General features: G+C 43.7%; 1 protein-coding gene across 2 annotated transcripts in view; it reads right to left on the reverse strand.

Annotated features, from left to right (window-relative positions):
* LOC125464943 (proto-oncogene tyrosine-protein kinase Yrk-like) overlaps nucleotides 1-25,385 on the reverse strand; it is a 310,765-nt gene that overhangs the window by 260,931 nt on the left and 24,449 nt on the right. Inside the window, exon 2 of one of the 2 annotated variants that reach the window (XM_048557894.2) lies at nucleotides 18,031-18,073. The exons of the other annotated variant lie outside the window; for it this stretch is intronic. The gene's annotated coding sequence lies outside the window, so the exon portion shown is untranslated. The remainder of the gene's footprint in view (nucleotides 1-18,030; nucleotides 18,074-25,385) is intronic. 2 annotated transcript variants of the gene reach the window in all.

Here is a 25,385-nt window from a genome sequence, read left to right on the forward strand (position 1 = left end):
GTTTGTGTAGCCCCCACTTCAAGCTGCTATATATACAGAAAGGATTCTGAGTAATCCAGGGTGGAGGATAGGAGAAAATTGTGGCTGTAACAGCTGCTCCTTTTTTGAGTTTTTTTTTCAGTGCTAGAGCAGTAATTACTGTTTTATAAGCTGTTGCATTGTTTTGAAACTTTGAAAAAAATCAAACTACAGTACCTACCCCAGGGTTAGGGAGTCCCAAACTAGAGGGCTGAAGTTTAAGGTGAGAAGGGAAGGATTTAAAAGGGACAAAAGGGGAAATGCATTCACAAAGAGGGTGGTGTATGTATGGAGTGAGCTGCCAGAGGAAGTGGTGGAGGATGGTACAATTCCAACATTTAAAAGGCATCTGGATGATTACATCAATAAGTAGGGTTTAAAGGGGCATGGGCCAAATGCTTGGAAAATGGGACCAAATTAATTTAGGATAACTGAGCAGCATAGACAAATTGGGCTGAAGGGTCTGTTCCCAAGCTGTACAGCTCAATGCCTCTAATTCCCTGAGAGTAGGAAGCAGCGTAGAACAATAGACCTGTGTGAATGACCCCAGATGCCAACCACACACAGTTAAATTCTGCAACAAGAAAATTGTTAAATTCGCACCTAGTCCAATATTTTAAAATGCCAAATAATATTTATTATTAAACTCTTTTTAACAAAGACACAAAATGTTAACTGTACTGTTTCAGCGTTAATCCATCCATCAAGTGTACACCTGAGTAAGCAATGCATCCACATTCCCATGACGCAATCTCCTATGAGGGAGACTATTCTTCTGAGTCAGAGTTGAACACAGAATTGCAGTTGATACAAATCTTCCCTCAAAGCCATTCAGCAACTCATATACTCCTATGTAGGCTCAATATCTCTCAGGGCTATTTTGGTTATTACACGTGCATGGTTAAGCATGGCTGTGAGATGAAGTTTGCAATTAAACTAATTGGCCACACACTATGTAAGTAAACTGTGAAGGAATGCGGTGCTGACCCTGCGGTAGAGTGACATATTGCCTTTTGGAAGCAACATTACACTGAGGCCCCGTCCACCCTCTCATCTGGACGTACACAATTTGATGATATTTCACAGAAATGTGGAGGAGCTTTCCCTATTGTACCTGTCAACATTTCTCTTTCAATCAACCAACAAAATAAAATAGTTTAACTAGTCATCATCACATTATATTTGAGGACTTGCTAAGTGCAATTTGACTCCTGCGTTTCCTTGATTAAAACAGTGATAGCAATTCATTGGCTGTAGAGCACTATGGGATTTCCCAAAGTTGTGACAATTGCTATACAAAATGCACGTCTTGTGGTGCAGTGATAATGTCCCTACCTCTAAGGCAAGAGGTTCACATCACAACCTGCGCTAGAGGTGTGTCATAATATTCTTGTGCGGGTTGATTAAAACATTCATAAATGCATGTCTTTCTTTATAACCACCCTGGGATGATTTGATTTTGGTTAGATGGCCTGGAGAATAATTCTTTCAACAAATCATTCCTCACGCGTGATCAAGAATGTGTCCACAAACTGATCCCATATGCTGAATGCTTGAGGTAAAATGTAGGTTTTAGTTTACAATTATTATTCTTTGGGCTTACATCAATGCAATGTCACATTACCCTACTTTAGCACACCACTTTGTTGTTGCTGAAGACACTGCAGATTGCCTGGAGGCTAGAGTATTGCATTGATTTCTGCAGTCCTTTGGAATACTGGATTATATTTCAGCCTCAGTCCATCAATGTTCCTGTCGACCCAGTCTAACAAACCTCAATGGAGTCAATCAATTATTCTTTGTCATTTTAAATTCTGTGACCTTTACAGCGATCTCTCAGTAATACTTTGCTCCAATTTGTCACATGACGTACAGGCTTTTAGGATTTGTGAATTCTCTATTATGATTTTATTTTAAACATGGTTCCTGCTACACTTAAGTTGATGGAGGTGTTTAATCTTTCAACCTTAGGAAAGAAGGCCCCTCATTTTAGGTTTTATCGGATAACCCTTTGTTAAAGGCATAGGCAGAAATAAGCTTAGCTTTCAATTTGTCGGAACAGGAGTAAAGCTTCCAATAAAACTAATTTTGTTCAGACACATTAATAAATGTTACACTTAAACTCCATTATAGGGGATACACGGACAAGCTTCAAACCTCATTAATTTATACAATATCACAATGCAGCAGAAAAATTTACTGTTCTGCACATTATTAGTAGCTGCTGATTCTGCAGGTGGATTTATCCTGATGGCAATAGTTGTAAGACAGACAGAAAGGAGCAAAATTAACATTCCTGAAATTGTGAGTCCTTTCACACAGTGCTCTCTCTTCTGATGCTGAACTGGAGACAAAGTATTCATTGTGAAGTAGGTGATGTTAAATAGTTACTATGAAGCCTTCATTCAGGGTGCTCGTGATACAATGGTAGTGTCCCTACTTGTGGGCCAGGACACCTGGGTTCATGTCGCACCTGCTCCAAAAGGTAGGGTTACAACATCTCTGAACAGGCTGTTTAAGAAAGCAGCTTTCTTTACATCAATGTCCCTGGTTAACCCAGTCCAGCAAGCCTCAGTGGTTAGATCAATTATTCATAGTATACCTACAGTGTGGAAACAAACTATTTGGCCCAACAAATCCACACCGACCCTCTGAACAGTGTTCCATACCTGCAAGCCTAGACTCCCACGGCTAATCCACCTAACCCACACATCCCTGGACACTATGGGCAATTTAGCATGGCCAATCCACCTTACATGCACATCTTGGGACTGTGAGAGGAAACTGGGGCACCTGGAGGGAACAGGGAAAATGTGCAAAATCTACACAGACAGTTGCCCAAGGGTGGGATTGAACCCAGGTCCCTGGTGCTGTGAGGCAGCAGGACTAATCACAGAGCCACCATGCCATCCCATTTTAAAATGTGTCATTTTAAATCCTGTGACCTTTACAGCAAACTCCCAATAATCGTTTTCCCCAATTTATCACATGACATGAAGGCTTTTAGGATTTGTAAATTCTCTGTTATGAATTTAAGAATAAAATGACAACTGATACTAATCTTCCCACAAGGCCATGCAACAACCTGTAAGCTCCCATGAAACAAACACACAAATTGCTGGAGAAACTCAGCTGTGGCAGTAATATCTGTGGAGAAATAATATTTTAGGTCTAGTGACCCTTCTTCAAAATCATTGTGAAAAAGAGTCATCCCAGACTCGTAATGTTAGCTCTGTTTTCTCTCTCCACAGATGTTGCCAGGTCTGCTGAGTTTCTCTAGTATTCGCTGGTTTGTTTCAGATTTTCAGCATTGGCACTTTTATATGAGCTCCCATATCAGCCAGGTTTCAGCCATTTATAGCTCATAGATCCAACAAAGGATTTTCGTCTCACTATTGTAAGGAAACAAAGTGTGTTCAAGTTTAATCTAACCATCCTGCATCACAGGGAGTGCTCATCCCATCTCCTGCCAAGCACTTGTTCAGAGCAGACTAATGAGCTTCTTGACTGATCATTAGCCTTGACAGTGGGTCCCAAAGAGTATTGTTCGAAGGACTGTTGCAGGTCTGTGGTAGCACTCCCACTACAGGCCTGGGTTCAAGTCTCACTTGTTCCAGAGATGTGTAATAACATCTTAGAAAACATCAAAGACTATTGCTTGGAGCCTTCTCATCGAAATATCCAACGACATGAAAGTAGGTCTTTTTCTTGCTTGTTGTGGGGAGGGGTGACAGGGCATAGCATTGCAGTTTTGAAAGCAAGTATGCTGCCCATGTGCCCCTGCCATCCATGCTTACCCTGTAAAGGGAAAATGGAGCACCCTGTCCCCTCCCTCTCTCAACCACCAACTTGGCAGGAGGTTACCCTGATCCCAAATTGAGAAAGGAGCAACTTTGCATGCCTGCTGGAAAGACAGTGCCCCAGCGAGGTGGTGCACCATTAAGTGACAATTAATTGGCTATTTCAGTGGCACTATCTGTGGTACTTTCAGAAAGTCCCCAAAGGACTTTTGCATCTAGCATCTAATGGGGGAGGTGGGACATTAGAGCCCCTCCTCGCTACCTCCAAGGAGGGGATATTTGGACACATTTTATCTACAACATTAATAGCGCAGTGTGGAGCTGGATGAACACAGCGGGCCAGGCAGCATCGGAGGAGCAGGAAGGTCGACATTTTGGATCAAGACCCTTCTTCAGAAATGGGGGAGGGGTAAGGGGGCTCTGAAATAAGTAGAGAGAGGAGGGGTGGGGCTGGGGAAGGTAGGTGGGGTGGTGATAGTGAATGCAGGTGGGGATTGATCAGTGAGGTGGGAGGAGCAGATAGGTGGGAGAGAAGGCGGACAAGTCAAGGAGGTGGGGATGACAGGAAGGGTTGGTCATGGGGTGAGGTCGGGGGTGGGGAGATTTTGAAGCCAGTGGAGTCCACATTGAGACCATTGGGCAGTAGGATTCTCAAGGCAGAATCTGAGATGCTGCTCCTCCAGTTTCCGTGTGGCATCACTGTGACACTGGAGGAGGCCCAGGATGGGCATGTCGTCCAGGGAATGGGAGGGGGGAGTTGAAGTGGTTCATGACTGGGACGTGTTGTCAATTTTTGTAAACCGAGCAGAGGTGCCCTACAAAGCGGTGTCCGAGCCTCCACTTGGTTTCCCTGATGTAGAGGAGGCCACATCGGGAACAGCGGATACAATAGACCACATTAGCGGATGTGCAGGTGAACATCTGTTTAACGTGGAAGGCTTTTTTGGGGCCTGGGATGAAGGTGAGGGGGTAGGTATAGAGTCAGGTGTATCACTTCCTGCGGTTGCAGGGATAAGTGCCGGGGTTGGTGGTGCTAGTGGGGAGTGGAGCAGACGAGGGAGTCATGGAGAGAGCGGTCCCTCTGGAAGGCAGATAAAGGTGGGGAGAGAAATGGATCCTTCGTAGTGGAGTCAGACTGCAGGTGGCAGAAGTGGTGGAGAGTGATACGTTGAATCCAGAGGTTAATGGGCTGATATGTGCTGACAAGGGGGATTCTGTCTTTGTTTTTATTGCGGGCAGAGGGTATGAGGGCTAAGGTGTGGGAAATGCAAGAGACATGGTCAAGAGCATTTTCATCCACTGAAGGGAGGGGTGGAAGCTGGTCAGTCATCAAAAACATTCTCGACCGAACCGCAACTTCCCCTTTCAGTGGACGAAAAGACAGAATCCCCCTTGTCCTCACGTATCACCCCACTAACTTCCGGATTCAACGCCTCATTCTCTACCACTTCTGCCTAATGCAATCTGACCCCGTAACTAAAGATATATTTTCCTCCCCACCCCTGTCTGCCTTCCAGAGGGACTGCTCTCTCCAGAACTCCCTGTCTGCTCCACCCTCCCCTCTCGCTCCACCACCCCCGGCACTTTTCCCTGCAACCGCAGGAAGTGCTACACCTGCCCCTACACCTCCCCCTTCACCCCTATCCCAGGCTCCAAGAAAACCTTCCACATTTAGCAGATGCTCACCTGTACATCCACTAATGTGGTCTATTGTATCCGCTGTTCCCAACGTGGCCTCCTCCACGTCGGGGAGAGCAAGCAGAGGCTCGGAGACTGATTTGTAGAGCATCTGCACTTGGCTCATGACAAACAACATCTTCCAGTCGCAAACCACTTCAACTCACCCTCCCACTCCCTGGAAGACATGTCCATCCTGGGCCTCCTCCAGTGTCACAACGATGCCACACATAAACTGAAGGATCAGCACCTCATATTCCACCTTGGGAGCCGACAACCCAGTAGTCTCAATGTGGGCTTTACGAGCTTCAAAATCTCCCCACCCCCGACCTGACCCCAAGACCAGCCCACCCCTCTCATCCCTGTCTCCATAGCCTGTCTGTCTTCTTTCCCACCTATCTGCTTCTCCCACCACTGCCTACCTGCACTCACCTATCGCCACCCCACCTGCCTTCCCAGCCCCATCCCTCCTCTCTCCTTTCAGAGCCCTCTTTCCCCCTCCCCCACTTTTGAAGAAGGGCCCTGACCTGAAAAGTTGGCCTTCCTGCTGCTCTGATGCTGCCTGGCCTGCTGTGTTCCCCCTGGCCCACACCCTGTTATCTCAGACTCCAGCATCAGCAATTCTTACTGTCTCTTATCCTCAACATTCGTGTTTCAATTTTTATTTGAAAATAAATCATCACAAAAGAATTGACTAACAGGGAAGGTGAAGGCTGGAAAATCAAAGCAAAGCATCACACAGAAGAAGATTGTAAGAGCACAGTGGCTCAGTGGTTAGCACTGCTGCATCACAGTGCCCGGGACCTGGGTTTGATTCCAGCCTTGGGTGGCAGTCTGTGTGGAGTTTGCACATTCTCCCCGTGTCTACATGAGTTTCCTCCGGGTGCTCTGGTTTCCTCCCACAGTCCAAAGATGTGCAGGTTAGGGTGGATTGACCATGCTAAATTGCCCACAGTGTCCAGGGATGCGCAGGTTATGGAGCGTTAGCCATGGGAAATGCAGGGTTCTGGGATAGGGTAGGGGGTGGGATGCTCTTCAGAGGGTTGTTTTGGACACGTTGGGCCAAATGGCCTGCTTCCAAACTGTAGGGATTCTGTTCCATTCTGAAAATAATATGACAGTGGTAGGGCCACCTGCTGAGGGATTGTAAACACACTGGAGTGTTCAACTTCAGTAAATTAACTGGTTGATGAAAATAAAGCCACATTGCATCTTGGAAAGACAAATCTAGGGCCTATACACTTATTGGTAGGGTCCTGGGTAGTGTTGCTTAACAAAGAGACCTTGGGGTGCAAGTTCATAGGTGTCTGATAGTGGAGTCACAGGTAGACAGGATAATGAAGAAGGTGTTTGGCATGCTTGCCTTTATTGGTCTGTGCATTGAGTATAGGAGTTGGGAGGTCATGTTGCAGCTATACAGGACATTGGTTAGACCACTGCTGGAATACTGCATTCAGTTCTGGTCTCCCTGCTATAGGAAAGATGTTGTTAAGCTTGGGAGGGTTCACAAAAGATTTACAAGGATGTTGCTGGGGTTGGAGGTTTGAGCTGTAGGGAGAGTTGAAGCGTGGGGGATGACTTTATAGAGGTTTATAAAATCATCAGGGCATGGATAGGGTGAGTAGCTAAGCTCTTTCCCAGGACAGCGGAGTCCAAAGCTAGGGGGGCATACGTTTAAAGTTAGAGGAGAAAGATTTAAAAGGGATTTAAAGAGCAACCTTTTCTCACAGAGGATGGTATATGTACGGAATGAGCTGTCAGAGGAAGTGATGGAGGCCGGTACAATTTCAACATATAAAAGGCATCTGGATGGATCTATGAATAGTAGGGTTTTGAGGGATACTGGCAAATGCTGGAAAATGGGACTAAGTTAATTTAGGATATATGGTCAGCATGGATGAGTTGGGCTGAAGGGTCTGTTTCTGTGCTGTACAGCTCTATACTGTATGTACAAAAATATGTGGACATGCATCCATCCGGTTGCAAATAATCAATTTGAAGTATCTCTCAGTCTCTGGGTAATTTCAAATGGATTGTTATAGCTCCACAAATACTAAACAGGTACAAAGTCCTTGTAATGGTTAACAAGCAGCTATCAGTAACACAGTGAGAGCAGTTGCACCACTGATCATAAGCAAAAATACATCTACCAATTGAAGATAATGAAATGTGAGGTTGGATGAACACAGCAGGCCCAGCAGCATCTCAGGAGCACAAAAGCTGACGTTTCGGGCCTAGACCCTTCATCAGAGAGGGGGGATGGGGTGAGGGTTCTGGAATAAATAGGGAGAGAGGGGGACGCGGACCGAAGATGGAGAGAAAAGAAGATAGGTGGAGAGGAGAGTATAGGTGGGGAGGTAGGGAGGGGATTGTCAGTCCAGGGAAGACGGACAGGTCAAGGAGGTGGGATGAGGTTAGTAGATAGGAGATGGAGGTGCGGCTTGGGGTGGGAGGAAGGGATGGGTGAGAGGAAGAACAGGCTAGGGAGGCAGAGACAGGTTGGACTGGTTTTGGGATGCAGTGGGTGGAGGGGAAGAGCTGGGCTGGTTGTGTGGTGCAGTGGGGGAAGGGGACGAACTGGGCTGGTTTTGGGATGCGGTGGGGGAAGGGGAGATTTTGAAGCCGGTGAAGTCCACATTGATATCATTGTGCTGCAGGGTTCCCAAGCGGAATATGAGTTGCTGTTCCTGCAACCTTCGGGTGGCATCATTGTGGTACTGCAGGAGGCCCATGATGGACATGTCATCTAAAGAACGGGAGGGGGAGTGGAAATGGTTTGCGACTGGGAGGTGCAGTTGTTTATTGCAAACCGAGCGGAGGAGTTCCGCAAAGCGGTCCCCAAACCTCCGCTTGGTTTCCCCAATGTAGAGGAAGCCACACCGGGTACAGTGGATGCAGTATACCACATTGGCAGATGTGCAGGTGAACCTCTGCTTAATGTGGAAAGTCATCTTGGGGCCTGGGATAGGGGTGAGGGAGCAGGTGTGGGGGCAAGTGTAGCCTGCTCGTTCACCTGCACATCTGCCAATGTGGTATACTGCATCCACTGTACCCAGTGTGGCTTCCTCTACATTGGGGAAACCATGCGGAGGCTTGGGGACCGCTTTGCGGAACACCTCCGCTCGGTTTGCAATAAACAACTGCACCTCCCAGTCGCAAACCATTTCCACTCTCCCTCCCATTCTTTAGATGATATGTCCATCATGGGCCTCCTGCAGCGCCACAATGATGCCACCCGACGGTTGCAGGAACAGCAACTCATATCCCGCTTGGGAACCCTGCAGCCCAATGGTATCAATGTGGACTTCACCAGCTTCAAAATCTCCCCTTCCCCACCGCATCCCAAAACCAGCCCAGTTCGTCCCCTTCCCCCACTGCACCACACAACCAGCCCAGCTCTTCCCCTCCACCCACTGCATCCCAAAACCAGTCCAACCTGTCTCTGCCTCCCTAACCTGTTCTTCCTCTCACCCATCCCTTCCTCCCACCCCAAGCCGCACCTCCATCTCCTACCTACTAACCTCATCCCACCTCCTTGACCTGTCCGTCTTCCATGGACTGACCTATCCCCTCCCTACCTCCCCACCTATACTCTCCTCTCCACCTATCTTCTTTCTTCTCCATCTTCGGTCCGCCTCCCCCTCTCTGCCTATTTATTCCAGAACCCTCACCCCCATCCCCCTCTCTGAAGAAGGGTCTAGGCCCCCAACGTCAGCTTTTGTGCTCCTGAGATGCTGCCGTGCCTGCTGTGTTCATCCAGCCTCACGTTTTATTATCTTGGATTCTCCAGCATCTGCAGTTCCCATTATCACTCTACCAATTTTAGTGATTCCAGGAAGTCACTATTTTTTGCTCATCATCCTTGGTTTCTCTGCCACAGAAATGAATTCAGTTGATCAATAAAAAAATGCTACCAGGAAGCATTTTGACGATAACTTTTAAACTTCTACAATGTGGTATTGCTCAAATGAGTGTATCACTTACAAGTCATCGCACGGGGTAGGGCAGCATTATGGTGCTGGCTGGGATTCTCTGCTATTGCGTCAAATGCCACAAGGCAGGCATCGAATTGTGTGCCACTTCCACTCGGAGGTGGGTCAGTTTGTCTCACTTTCAGTGTCTCTGCTGATTGTCAATGTGTGTGAGGAGCAAAACAACAAAACTTGTAGCAGACTAAGCAAAATGACAACATGCTCATTGTTTCCTTAAGCGGTTAAAGGTGCTGGCCTATGTTTAAAAGTTTAAATGCATTTGTTCCCTACAAACCCACAGCATCTCGGGCTCTCAAAGTGGATGCTCACACAGGTTTGTTCTGGCTCATCCAATCTTTACCCTGTTCACCCTGTCTCCCTACTCCACACAAACTTCCACCTTTCCCTTTTCCTGTCTCCCTACCCCACACAAACTTCCTCCTCTCCCTTTTCCTGTCTCCCTACCCCACACAAACTTCCTCCTTTCCCTGTTCCTGTCTCCCTACCCCACACAAACTTCCACCTCTCCCTTTTCCTGTCTCCCTACCCCACACAAACTTCCTCCTTTCCCTTTTCCTGTCTCCCTACCCCACACAAACTTCCACCTCTCCCTTTCCCTGTCTCGCTACCCCACACAAACTTCCTCCTCTCCCTTTTCCTGTCTCCCTACCCCACACAAACTTCCTCCTCTCCCTTTTCCTGTCTCCCTACCCCACACAAACTTCCTCCTTTCCCTTTTCCTGTCTCCCTACCCCACACAAACTTCCACCTTTTCCTTTTCCTGTCTCCCTACCCCACACAAACTTCCTCCTCTCCCTTTTCCTGTCTCCCTACCCCACACAAACTTCCTCCTTTCCCTTTTCCTGTCTCCCTACCCCACACAAACTTCCACCTTTCCCTTTTCCTGTCTCCCTACCCCACACAAACTTCCTCCTCTCCCTTTTCCTGTCTCCCTACCCCACACAAACTTCCACCTTTCCCTTTTCCTGTCTCCCTACCCCACACAAATTTCCACCTTTCCCTTTTCCTGTCTCCCTACCCCACACAAACTTCCTCCTTTCCCTGTTCCTGTCTCCCTACCCCACACAAACTTCCTCCTTTCCCTTTTCCTGTCTCCCTACCCCACACAAATTTCCACCTTTCCCTTTTCCTGTCTCCCTACCCCACACAAACTTTCACCTTTCCCTTTTCCTGTCTCCCTACCCTAGATTGAATGAAGAATACACAATGAAGTAATTTTTTAAAATCTAATGATTGCATCATTAACTGGTTTATGCTAAAGGAGTAGTCACGTAAATATAAACACCAACTAAGTAACACTGTCAAGTCTGCACAAAGTGGGTTTGCTACCATTATCACTGAGGAGATTTAAAAGGTTTCAGTTTTAAAAAGCAGCAACTGTAGCTTGTCATAGATGTTCAAAAATTGATTGGATTCAGAAGTAAATGGACTGTTACCATCCTTGTAAGATCCGAATGGTCCACAAGCTCTATATTTTCTGCTCATTCATTCCAGTTCAAATCATTTTCATTGTTGAAATGTACTGCTACTGGCTTGGTAAATTATGTGTAATACCATGGAGAATTACCTTGACAAATGTAAGCTAGAAATATCAAACTGGCAATACACAGCTTTTGCACAATTTAATATGTTAGGAAAAGGCTACAGATTAGATGCATAATGTCTTTGTAATTCCGTGATACTCTAATCCTAACCCTAAAATCAAAACACAATACAGAATCTGTAAGACTAAAAAGATTAGCTCAGATTCATTATTCAAAAGAATTCTAATATCAAGCAACATCAATAGTTTGCTCCTCCTTTCACAGCATGAGCTTCGCCAGCAGGACACTTCCATTCCTGGCATTTGCATCAGTTTATGACAAGACAAGAAAACAACTACGTCACACCAGCTAAAACCATCAGAACTCATTTATATTAATAAACAGCCACCTGGGTCTAATACCAATCTGACATCAAGCTTTAGTCAAAGTACAGCATATACCATCTGATTACAGTTGCTGTCATGGTAACATAGCCAGCCATGTGAACATGTGATGAAACATAGTACTTTTCCTACTCAGCTCCATCTCAGCTCGAACCAGATCTTTTCTTCCATGGACAATAAAGTGGCTTTTAGCCTATATATTTACACAGTGGGAACAGCAGCAGTAATGGTACAAACCCAATCTACAGGCACTAGTTCATTAATACTGTCTGTCAGTTTCAATGGAAGAGCATTCAAAATATGATGCCTACCCTATAATTTTCTCGTTTACATTCAGAATGAAAGGCCATTCATGTTAACCTAGAGAATGGCTCAGTCTCGTGAGGTCATGTCGTCATGGTTTCCATGTTTAATTGCCAGAACATCTCGTATTTATACAGAGATAACAAGGTGTAGAGCTGGATGAACACAGCAGGCCAAGCAGCATCATAGGAGCAGGAAAGCTGATGTTTTGGGCCTAGACCCTTCTTCAGAAATGGGAGAGGGGAAGGGGGTTCTGAAATAAATAGGGTGAGAGGGGGAGGCAGATAGAAGATGGATAGAGGAGAAGATAGGTGGAGAGGAGACAGACTGGTCAAAGAGGTGGGGATGGAGTCAGTAAAGGTCAGTGTATGTGGGGAGGTAGGGAGTGGATAGGTCAGTCCATGGAGGACGGACAGGTCAAGGGGCGAGTGTAGTAGGTAGGAGATGGAGGTGGGGCCTGCAGTGGGGGGTGGGGATAGTTGGGAGGAAGGACAGGTTAGGAAGGCAGGGATGAGCTAGGCTGGTTTTGGGATGCAGTGGGGGAAGGGGAGATTTTGAAGTTTGTGAAGTCCACATTGATACCATTGGGCTGCAGGGTTCCCAAGCGGAATGTGAGTTGCTGTTCCTGCAACCTTCAGGGTGGCATTGTTGTGGCACTGCAGGAGGTCCAGGATGGACATGTCATCTGATGAATGGGAGGGGGAGTTGAAATGGTTCGCGACTTGGAGGTGCAGTTGTTTAGTGCGAACCGAGCGTAGGTGTTCTGCAAAGTGGTCCCCAAGCCTCCACTTGGTTTCCCCGATGCAGAGACGGCCCTCCTCCTCCCCTCCCCTTACCACATCCCAAAACCAGCCCAGCTTGTCCCCACCTCCCTAAGCTGTCCTTCCACCCACCTATCCCCTGCTTGTTCATCCAGCTCTACACCTTGTTATGTCAGATCCTCCAGTATCTACAGTTCCTACCATCTCTTGTATTTATACAGAGTGTTTGATGGAATAAAATGTTTGAAGGAGCATTATAAAGCAGACTTTGATATGAGGCTAATAAGGCATAATTACGACAGACCTCCAAAAGCTGAGCCAGCTTTTGAGGAATGTGTCAAAGGAAAATAGGTTGTAGAAAGGTGCAGTAGCTTAGGGAGGAAGTTTACAAGCCCCAGCAACACAGGTCAGGGCCCTTGCGTTGGGCCAGTTGAATTGGGGGATGGTCAAGATGCCAAAATTAGAGGAGTGCAAGTTTCTTGGAGGGACTGGAGGAGGTGACAGAGACACAGAGGGGTTGACAACGTGGATGGATTTGAAAATAAGCATGAGGTTGGGGATTTTAAAATTGATGCATTGCTTGATGGAAAGAGAATGTAAATCATAGGGGTAATCGATGAATGAAACTTGATGCCAGTAAGGACTCAGGAAACATATTCTTGTTTGTTTATTCATTCGTGGGATATGGGCATCACTGGTTAGGCTAACTTTTATTGCCAATTGAGCAGTTAAAAGACAATCACATTCTTGGAGTCACATATAGACCTGTCCAGCCAAGGTAAGGACAGCAGGTTTCTTTTTCAAAAGGGTCCCCTCATGGATGTTTATATCAGTTGACAGTGTCTGCATGATTGAGACTAGGCGATCTTCTTATCCAAGTATATTTTAATTGAATTCATATTTTATCCCCAGAAAAGGGGCGCACCATGATAACTCAGTGGATAGCATTCTCCCTCACAGCATGGCAGACCTGGGTTTGAATCCATCCTTGAGCAACTGTCTCTCTGGAGTTTGCCAATTCTCCCCATGTCTCATGTGGCTTTCCTCTGGGTGCTCCAGTTTCCTTCCACAGTCCAAATTTGTGCAGGTTAGGCGGATGGGCCGTGCTAAACTGCCTGTAGTGTTCAGGGACGTGCAGGCTAGATCAGTTAACCATGGGAAATGCAGGGTTGTGTCTTGAGTCTGGGTGGGATATTCTTCAATGCGGACTCAATGGTCTGAATCACCTGCTTCCTCAGTGTAGGGTTTCTATGAGAACATCAGCCTATGTCTCTAGATTACTAGTCCAGTGGCATTACTATTACACTACCACCTTAATGATAATTAGAGTAATCCTGCAGTTACATAGCATTTCCTTCTGAAGGGTCAGTTTAGATAGATTAGTTTAGATTACCAACAGTGTGGAAACAGGCCCTTCGGCCCAACAAGTCCACACTGAGCATCCCACCCAGACCCATCCCCCTATAACCTACATACCCTGAACACTACGGGCAACTTAGCACAGCCAATCCACCTAGCCTGCACATCTTTGGACTGTGGGAGGAAACCAGAGCACCCAGAGGAAACCCACGCAGACACAGGGAGAATGTGCAAACTCCACACAGAAAGTCACCCGAGGCTGGAATGGAACCCGGGTCCCTGGTGCTGTGAGGCTGCAGTGCTAACCGCTGAGCCACCGTGCCGCCCGGTCAGATCAGTGAAGAATTAAGAAAGTAGCAGAAATGTGTGAGATACTGATGCTTGGGATGCAGAAAGATTAAATAGGATATATGAAAGCACAAAATGTAAAAATTGTCCAGAACTTTGAATGTGTGTGTATGTTTTTACATGATGAATTAACACAGAAAGCCAACTGGCCTATGATGGTGATTACGTTCCTGAACAGCATCCCTTCACTCAAATGCAGCCAACCATATCAGCGTGTTTCCTCCTCCCTCATCATGGGCTTAGCTATAGATTTCACTTAAATGTTAAGATGCCAATTGTGGGAGGAAATTCGATCTTGTATTTGTCAGAACGCTTGTACCTGGGCCATGAAATGAAGACGTTGCAATGTTTAATCAGTCTCGGTTACAAACACAATACAGAATTCTTTGAAGATAACAAAGTGTGAAGCTGGATGAACACAGCAGGCCAAGCAGCATCTCAGGAGCACAAAAGCTGACGTTTCGGGCCTAGACCCTTCATCAGAGAGAATTCTTTCAAGCCTTGTTGAAAGTAAACTGAGGTGTGCACAAAGAATAGTCACAATTCTGGTCCTCCTGTCTGAAAACCGTATCTCAAGTTCTGACTTAAGTTATACAAAATGGTGAAACAAGATTTCCTCAATGTATGGAATGTGGTGAAATCGTAAATTCGTTCTTTTCGAACGCTCCGCAAAAGCGTACACTTCCCTAACGGTAGGAGATGCTGAGTGGCAAAAGATCAGAATAATAAACATTTTTAAACTATAAAATGCATCACTCCAAGAATATGTGAAAGTGGCAACCGCTGATGTTTGCTGGACAAGATTAATTCTGTTCGGCTGAGAGGGGAGAAAGGGAAGTAAAATAGACTTTATCTTTCCAGGATCAAGGTTTCAGAAACCGCAATATTTTCTGATTCCTGCACTGACGTTTTCCACGAAGGTCACAAGAAACAACATAAACCAACTGGAAACCGTAACATGACGTTAACCCAAGTGCAGAGCCTGAGAAAGGAGCGCTGGTTGCTTTGGTCTAATTCGCCACTTCCTTGCCTAACCATGCAGAAACCCAGCAAGTCTCGGGTCCACGCGGAATCTAATAATCCCGAGACAAAAATGAACCTGAGCTGATTACAAAAACAAAGTTGCTGGAAAAGCTCAACAGGTCTGGCAGCATCTGTGGAAGAGGAAACAGAGTTAACGTTTCGGGTCCGGTGACCCTTCCTCAGAATTTAGCGGATTACACACTGATACCTAGCCCCGGTCAGCCACGGATGCTGACCATGGGTGAGCGGCCATTATGAATGGTTAACAGTTTAATTTTTCTGCTGTGCAACGTGGATATTTTTAGAGAAGAAAATGTTATAGAAACTGAGAACATAGTTTGATGGACAGCATTCTCGGAACACGTTTGAAAGCCTGTTCAACTCTTCTGACTGGCTCACACCCAATCCACAGCCGATCTTTACCACACCGAGCAACATAAAGTTCAGACCTGTTGACCACAGCTGTCTTCATACAGCGGGAAAACCACAGAAATAAAAACAGAACTGTAGAGTGGGGTCAAACAAGTGAGGAAAATGGAGTAAAGAGAGAACCAAGCGATATGGTCACTTACTTCTATGTCTGCTAAGCGTTCTGGTTGGTCTGGCTGGGACATGCAGAGTTTCATACGCATCGGATAAGGTCCCATACAAGTAAGATAATAATACAAACTGAACTACCCTGTGTCACTGAAACCACAACTAAAGCAGCAAACATGGGGGAGTGGCTTTGTTTAACTCACACATTCTTCATTTTTAAAGTGTAAACTTGAAAATGAATTAAAAGCATAGAGCAGAATTCTTGCCACTTTGTTGGACAGAGTATGCATCTCCCACCTCCCACACAAACCCTTCCTCCAAGAATTCTTGACAAATAAATAACTGTTTAGATAACAAAGTGTGGGGCTGGATGAACACAGCAGGCCAAGCAGCATCTTGGAAGTTTTTGGGCCAAAACATCAGCTTTTATGCTCCTGAGATGCTGCTTGGCCTGCTGTGTTCATCCAGCCCCACACCTTGTTATCTTGGATTCTCCAGCATCTGCAGTTCCCATTATCTCTCATCTAAATAACTGTTTACTTGGTTTGCCTCAAACCTTGAGAAGTAAATACAGCAGGATTTTACATGGTCACTGATAGGCTGAGCAGGCAACGCCAAAAGTTGCAAGTTTCCTGACAGTCACATTCCAGCTGGATGGCACACTGAGATATTAACATCACCAAGCACAATCTCAAAATGCAGTAGAGGATTCATTATTGCAACTTGACTATTGAGTTTAGCCTAGGCGCAGCCCATTGACAGCAATCTGAAAGGGAATGTCTGAGAGATATGTAGATTTCATTCATAGCAGGAAGTGAGGGCTGATCGCTGACCTAGAGGAAAGCTGCCATAAAGATTTACCAAACTCGGAGGTGCAGACTTCCCTATACCACCATTGGCTTGAATATGGTACCAAAGAATCTCCAATATTCCAGCAATCATGTCATCATGCAGTAGTAAGTAGTGTATTACATTGACAAATTATCATAGAAAGCAGCCAGGCACTTAAGAGCGCTAATTAATCTACACTATTTTCTTGAGAGTGAAATCAAGATTCAGCAATGCTCACAGATTAAGGTAAAACTGTTTAAAACAAGTCTTTTTTTCTTAAAATAGATTATATTTAATTTTTTTTGTACAACTTTAAAATTAGTCCAGATTAGGAAGGTTGATCAGCAGTAATTGTGAACTTAATACGGCATTAAAAACTGAAATGTCACAATCATCCCAATGTACCCTGTCCAAGAGTTATTTTTACAGCAGGACAAATAATGTGAAAAAAGAAGTTATCGGAAATTCAGTGATTCTTTTAAAAAAATTAACTTTGTTGAGAGTATGCAGAGAATTACTAACAGCAACTTCTGGACTTCCACATCCAGCTGCACATGACTAAATACTAGAATTGCTGCCAGTTGCAGAGGAGTAATGACGGTGAAAGCTGGCAATTTTGCTGTCATTACGGCAGCAAATTCTATGTCTTAATATTTTATTTATAAGCTCGGAGCAGGATCGTGAAATGCTACAGAAATCTACTATTAGACTATTGGCAACAAGATGACATTAACATGAGATTCGTTTTACTCTCATAGGTAGATACAGGTCTCCACTTGGTTAGTTTATGGAATTGATTGTGCAGGTTAACTCGTTTGTTACAAAATTAAACTATTTTCATTGGCAGAAAGATCAGTAACTGGGGATACAGCTTAAAGATAATGGACAAAAATAAAGCCCAAGGCAGGGAGGAAGAATTTTATTTCTGCAGAAGTTGTGGAGCAGATTGTGGTGATCTTGAATGCACTAACAGATGCCAGAAATGATGGCCACAAATTGAAAGGGAACTTACAAATGGGAATATATTTATTGAAAAGAAATATTGCAGGGTTAAAAGGAAAGAGCAGGGAATGCCATCAGCTGGATAATCCTTTCAATGACCAGCGCAGGCACAGTGGGTACAAACAGCTTCTCTCTTTGTACCACCCTCTGATTGTTTAAGCCTCTAAACCGTGTCAGAGATTACCCGATGGTGAAATGTGAAGAAACTTGCTATCAGTCCTTGCTTCAACAAGCAAGGCTACAGTGTTGCTGGTGCTCCCACTAGACATCACTGATCCTCTTGGACTCAGAGTCGTACACCACTGAAACAGAGCCTTCAGTCCACCAGTCCATGCCAACTATAATCCCAAAGCAAATTAGCCCCATCTGTCTGTGCTTGACCCATATCCCTCCAAACATTTCTTATTCATGGATTTATCCAAATATCATTTAAATGTTGTAAATATACTCACATCCACCACTTCCTCTGGAAGTACATTCCACACAATGGCCGCCCTATGTGTAAAACAAAAAATTCCATCATGTCTTTAAAATTATTCTATTCTCAGGGAATTGCATTCCAATAATAAAGCTTCACACACCATTGCATCCACTTTGAGATACTCTACATGGCCCAACTGGAGACGATGCTTAGTGGCATTAGCACTAGACTATTAATTTAGAGACTTAAGAAATGTTCTGGGTACCTGGGTCCATCTGATGAAGGGTCTAGGCCTGAAACGTCAGTTTTTGTGCTCCTGAGATGCTGCTTGGCCTGCTGTGTTCAACCAGCCCCACACTTTGTTATCTTGGATTCTCCAGCATCTGCAGTTCCCATTATCACTGCTGTCCTTACCTGATCTGGTTTACATGTGACTTGAGGTTGACCCTCTGGGCAATTAAGGATGGGCAAGAAATGCTGGCCTAGCCAGTGATGCCCGCAACATGTGAATGACTTATGAAAAAAAAACAATAGCCTAGGTCTGCTTCCTCTGCTGCATAAAACCATTGGGTTCAATTATTCAGACTGATTCCATTCCACATAATCTTGGTTTTCAGCTGTATCCTATTGCTTTTGCTGTTAACAGAAATAAGCATTTATAAAAACCACCTTATTATCAAATTAAGATTTCAAATCAAGCCACAGGGTTCTTCTTAACATTAGCACATTTCTCTTTCTCGATTTCTTCCCCAAAGTGATTGAAAAGTGCATTGTGGGTAACAGGGATAGTTTAGAAACCCTGGTGCGTTGCTGACAGGCAAGAATTGAAAGAAAAGGAAGATTGTTGCGGTCAATTTATCACCTACTTTTAAACTCATGCCCTGCAGGCATCACAATAATTAACTGAGGATTGTTATGTGCATGGAAATGTTCACAGTTTCCTTGATTCCAAAAATTCTTTTTCAGAGTATTATAGAAAGATAAAAATAATGGAAAATATAGAACGAAAATACAAAGAGACTATCGGTTGTACTGCACTTACTGGATAGGTATCTGATTTACTTAAGCTCATCTAAGACCACATCATTTTATATTTTTTTGATTGAGGATTGAAACTGAAAGAAACAATTGACTGCTTTAAAAAAACGAGAATTGTGGAAGGGTTGCTGTATGTTTCAAAAGCAAGCTGCCAACTTTTGTTGTAACAAAAACAGAAATTGCTGGAAAAGCTCAGCAGGTTTGGCAGCATCTGTGGGACAAAATCAGAGTTTATGTTTCAGGTCAAGTAACCCTTCCTGAAACACTTACTGTAAGTTATGTTTATATTGCTAAATAAAAACTGAAAGAACTGCAGATGTTGTTGTGAGGGAGGGTCACCGGACCTGAAACATCAATACCGATTTTTCTCCACGAATGCTGCAGGCCTGTTGAGCTTTTCCAGCAATTTCTTTTTTTGTTCCGTGTTTATAATGCTGTTTGTGTACCCAGAGGGTAAGGTTATTTGGCACTAGGGCATGTACAAAAGGAAGATTTAGCTGGAAATAAGCAGCTGATTGGACTGTGGAGTGGTGACCAGTCAGCAATGACAAAAACATTCTGTCTGCAAACAACTATGTGATTGGCTCCCAGGTAGTTGGACAGCTTGTGGGTGCGAACTATATGGCCATAAACCTTTAGATCTCTTGAGGAGAGATGGTGTCTCTCACTCTACATTATAAAAGAATGCTACAGTTTGAAGAAAATATGAGTATAATTTTCCTCAACGTTGCTATATGCAATGGCTTTTATCCAATAAGTTAGGGGCTTTAGAATTTGTGAACTATTCACCCTGTGCCTCTTGCAAGGAAGTGTTAAGTACCTGGAGAAGACAACTGAAGATCAGCAAATTCTGGCAAGTAAAAAGTATCACAGTGAATAGGGGCTGTTAAACTGCCTCCCCAGTTTCTCTCTCCACCAACAACACCAATGTTATTTTCAATCAGTTTGGATATGTGTGTAGGGGAAGGCTTATAAGGAAGTTAGACTTTAAACTAGCAGAATTATATATTCACAGTTCATTCTTGTTCACGTGTAGCTAGAATCTATTTTTTGGAATAAATAGCAATTCTTGTTAAATTTAAAACCTGGATTTTTGTCAGCCTGGATGTAACTTCACAAAATTGTTATCTTTTGTGATAATTCTAGCAATCATGGGGCTTGATTTTAAGTAAAATAGATCTGTCAGGCCTAACACGCAACACTGAATTAGTTCAATTCAATGGAGGCATTGCAGCTATTAAATACACTTGTCATTTTTATGTTGCCTATGGAGCACTCATTATTCTCTGGCATGCTGTTTCAGAATGGTAGAAGGTGACTGTGATTTGCCAGGCCACAAGAGTAAAAAAAAAGCAGAGAATTAATGCAGCCTAAATAGCTCTCATTCATGTCTGCACAACCAAAACAAGAAGCTCCATTGATCCTTGACAGCAGGGCTCCCATTTGGTTCCAAAGAAATGGGCATTTCTTTTACACAGAGATAACCAGGTGTGGAGCTCGGTGAACACAGCAGGCCAAGCAGCATCAGAGGAGCAGTAAGGCTGACGTTTCAGGCCAAGACCCTTTTTCTGAAGTAGGGTATAGACCCGAAACGTCAGCTTTCCTGCTCCGCTGATGCTGTTTGGCCTGCTGTTTTCCTCCAGCTCTACACCTTGTTATCTCAGATTCTCCAGCATTCTATTTCAGTTCCTTTAAACATCTAGTTTTAAGGTCCCAGACCTTATCTCTCCACAGGAGATAATCTCCTAATTATTCACTTACCCTTGAAGTTTTGGCTGTTCCAGCTATCACAATCTAAAGTTTCACAGCAGCATGTAATACCTTCATTGTTATAAATAAGAAATCATTTTGTAACTTAAATTCCTTATTTTTTTGAAAAAGCACTTTAAATGTATTATTTACCTGCATGTATTCCTGTATAAAATATTAAAGGATGCAAAAATTTCATTGGGATAGGCACTATTAATAAAATGCACGATGGGTGTATAGTAAATAATTGAAAATATTCATCCCATTAGACTCACTCATCAATCTCCATTTTACTGCTAAAACACTGAGAACATTGTGAAATGCCTCAGAATAATTTATCTGGTAACTATTATTCAAGCTGAAGACAAAATAAAAGAAAGGATCTCATCCTAAGTAACAATCCATTGCTTGTCACACATTAGAAAGCAGTTCCATTTGCACAAATGCTCTGCTTTCAGCGATAGATTGGGAGTCAACCATTGACGGCAACACTCAAAGGGCCATACTCATGCACAATAGAGAACTACCCCTGCCCTGCAGCAGCATCTGTGAAGCATGAAACACAATATTGTCAGGAAATGTCCTTCATCAACTGACAGCAAAATGACCTGGGTCATTCTTACGCTGCCATTTCACAAATTTATATCCATCTTTTGACTTACTGATGCACACATTTCCAAGAATCTGTCATTGTATTTTAAGTCCCCTTTAAATCATGGCTGAAAAGTTCATTTATTATGATCTGCAGCAGATTCACAGCAAATGCCTCATGTTAAAATAGCAGACGCATTTACTAAGTCACAGTTTGCAATAAATCTCCCATATCTAAACACAGTTAGTAACCTGGAGACTGATGCAAAAGATTGGCAGCTGGTCAGTAAAAGGACCAAAGATAAATCTCCTTTTGAAATTGAAGAACATGTATATATTGGGCTGAACTTTTAATAATATCTGGTCTGAGTGATGATACTTTAGAAAGAATCCAGCCGGCCACATACATAAGTGTAAAACTGGAGTTTGGAGTCATACTAAAATGCTGGCATTAGTGGCTACTATATTTAACGGCGCGTCCTACACCTTTGAGAACTGCGCAAAATATAGATGAAGAAAACCAAAACTATATCTTCAGCCCAATGTTGATTCCTAAATATTGGGCATGACAGCATAAATGACACCAGGCCTGATAACAGTTGCTACTTTTGACTTTTGCAACTTAATTCTTGGTTTGGAATGGATTGTGGATTGTGTCATACATTTCAAAGCACTCCTCACAATCACAAGTAGAAAATGAACAGAAGAGGTAACAATGACACAAGGAGAGAAATTTAAATTAGCTTTGCTACTATCCAAGTTTCTATTAACTACACATTCTTTCCCACTTAGACCATAGGGATGTTTTATAAAAGCAAGTGACTGAAAGGTTAATGTGAATTCTGAGCCGTTCAATAGCTGTATTACAGGAAAGTGGATGAAGGTCAAATGGTTTTAATGAATTTTTAAAGATTGCCCCTGGATGTATCATCAAATCAGCATATGAATGTTTTGGAGATAATACGGTCAGGAATACCATAAATAGATCTGTTGAATGCATTGACTACAGAGTTCAGGCAATCTGTGATCACAATTGCTGTGTGGCATAATGAGTCTTTATGTCAATGTTTACAGATTTTCAATCAAATGTGAAATGCCCACGAGTTCACTTTGTACTCCATACCTGAAGAGTCCCAGAAGTGAAAGTATCCTAATAGAGAGTCTACAATACCAGTTGGTTATTAAGGTTGGATCACAAAGAATTGTACTGCATTTTGCTCTCCTCTGAATCTACTGAGCAGCTTCATCAAAAGGCAGGCGATGTTCACATTGCACCTGAGTGAGTTGCTGTGAACACAAACCTGTGGAATGAAGATTTTTTTTTATTCACTTGTGTGAAGTGTCTGTCACTGGCTGGCTCAGCATTTATTGCTCATCCCTAGCTGTCCTATTGAGAAAGTGCCTTCTCAAACTGCTGCAGTCCAGGTTTTGTAGGTAGACCCACAATGCCCTTAGGGAGGGAATTCCAAAATTTTCCCCCAGTAATACTGAAGGAATGTCAACATATTTCCAAATCAGGATGTAAGTGGCTTGGTGGTGAATCTGCATATGATCGTATTCCCATATATTTGCTGCCTTTGTCATTCTAGATGGAAGTAGCCATGGGCTTGGAAGGTGCTGTCTAAGGACATTTGGGGAATTTCTACTTTACATTTTGTAGGTAGTACACTGCTGCTGCTGAGCATCGGTGGTAGAGGCAGTGGATGCTTGTGGATATGGCGCCAATCAAGAAGGGGCTGCTTTGTCCTGGTTGGTGTCAGGCTTCCTGAGTATTGTCTGCTACTCAACTAGTTACCACATTAATTCTTTTTGTATTTAAAACCTGAAGTGACATTTTGCAGCTTATGTTTGCTAATGTAATGAATAAGAAAGTTCAAACTTACATTACAGTGCTGGAGTTACAGTGATCATTGTCACACTTTGAGTCTATTTGGAAAATAGTTGGGGGTGAAATTGGACATGTCCTGGATGCAAAGTAAGGGATATCCCATTTGATGTCAGTTACACAGGCCATCTGACATTCAGTTCCTTTAGCTCAATGACTCTGAGAATCAGGTGTATTGCAATATGGTCAACAAATGTAAGTACCCCTCCCATTTGGCATCTCAACTGCATCTAACGTCACCTTCACATACCCCCTTGTAGTGGAATGGAAAGTGAACTGTGTCATACATTGTGACAACAACCACTGGGGTAGAGTTCTGCTCCATTCTCCAATTCTGGGTATTTTTGGATCAATCCATTCAGAAATGATAGTACACACGTCTGGAGCAGGTGGGACTTGAACCCCAGCCTCCTGGACTAGAGGCAGAGCCCCTACCACTGAACCACAAGGGCCCAAACAAAAGGGACGTTCAGCCTGCCATCCAACCATAACATTGTTGCAATTTTAATCAACTTGTTTCGACACACATCTGGGGCAAATGGGGCTGAACTGGAAGTTTCTGGCACAAAGTTAGCAGCATGACCATTGTGCTACAGGAGCCCTCATTTCTCCTTTCTAGATAATTTCTAATCAACCTCCTCAGAGGTTATATAACTCACCACTGGAGCAGGTGAGACTTAGACCTGGGACAACTGGCTCAGAAGTAGTGACACTACTACCATGCTACCAGTAATCTGTTATAAAGCATAAACAATTATTGGATATTAATGAGAAGAACCACTTGTCTTAACAATAAGTTGTAGTTTAATGCATGATAGCAGTAGGTATAAGTGACACTGACTAGCTTGATGTAATTACTAGGACTATCAGAGCCGGAGATGAACCATCTGTCTCCATCGCAACTTTATGCTGAATTGCTTCTTCTTCACTCAAAGATAGTGTGACATCATCACTTTGGGTGAGCTTAAAGCAGCTTCAACATTAAGTCATCCAGCGCTGTCACTTTATCTAATGGCTTGTAATTTTTCTCAATCACAAGCAGCCTACAAAGTGAGGCAGGTATATAGGGTCAGAGATAATGGGAACTGCAGATGCTGGAGAATTCCAAGACAATAACATGTGAGGCTGGATGAACACAGCAGGCCAAGCAGCATCCCAGGAGCACAAAAGCTGATGTTTCGGGCCTAGACCCTTCATCAGGGCTCTGATGAAGGGTCTAGGCCCGAAACGTCAGCTTTTGTGCTCCTGGGATGCTGCTTGGCCTGCTGTGTTCATCCAGCCTCACATTTTATTGTCCAGATATATAGGGTCTCCAGTTGTAAAAGGTTGAAGCACACAAACTCTAATAGGGGGAAAAGCAAAGGGCCCTTCTTTTGGAACCATTTGCATAGTAAAGTCATTAGTCAGTAATTATTACTATTTGTTTTGCTGGAGCAGTGGCAAGTCCAAAAGTGATTTTTAGAAAAAGAACTTCGACAAAGAGTATTTTAAGTCATTTATAAGAAACAGAAATCTTGCTTAGATCCCACAAATAGCAATGTTTCTTCTGGTTACTGAAAATGTGTGCAGAGGGCCCAATTTACATAATTCTCAATTAAAAGAACGCAATAGACCAGAGCTCCAATGAGAATTCTGTTTCATTTGTGTTAATGATAGCTTGCTGAAAGGCTTTGTTCATCTGCACCCTTAGCCCCTTGTCAAGGTATCAGGAAACACAAATAATCCAAGTTCAGGAAAAATTGCATTGCAATTAGTTTTATATCTGTGTGCAGTGTGAATATGGTTTATAACAACAGTGAACTGATTAGAAGCAGCAATGAGAATCAATGTCAACTCTTCATATAAGCCTGCCTTGAAGTTCCAGTAGAATGGACTACATTTTAGAAAGGGGTGCATGTTTTAAAATAAAAAAAAGAGTTTTGAGGAGTTCTGGGGAAATGTCCCTGGACCTGAAACATTAACTCTGACTTCTCGCCACAGATGCTACGAAATTTGCTGAGCTTTTCCAGCATCTTCTGTTTTAGTGCCTTTTTAAAGCTGTATTCATTGTAATTTCCATATAATCATATGTAACCAAATATATTTGTGAAGGGAGATTCTTGTAACTGTTCCTCCCAGCTAGT

The sequence above is a fragment of the Stegostoma tigrinum genome, chromosome 24, assembly GCF_030684315.1.
Source record: "Stegostoma tigrinum isolate sSteTig4 chromosome 24, sSteTig4.hap1, whole genome shotgun sequence".
Lineage (NCBI taxonomy): Eukaryota > Metazoa > Chordata > Chondrichthyes > Orectolobiformes > Stegostomatidae > Stegostoma > Stegostoma tigrinum.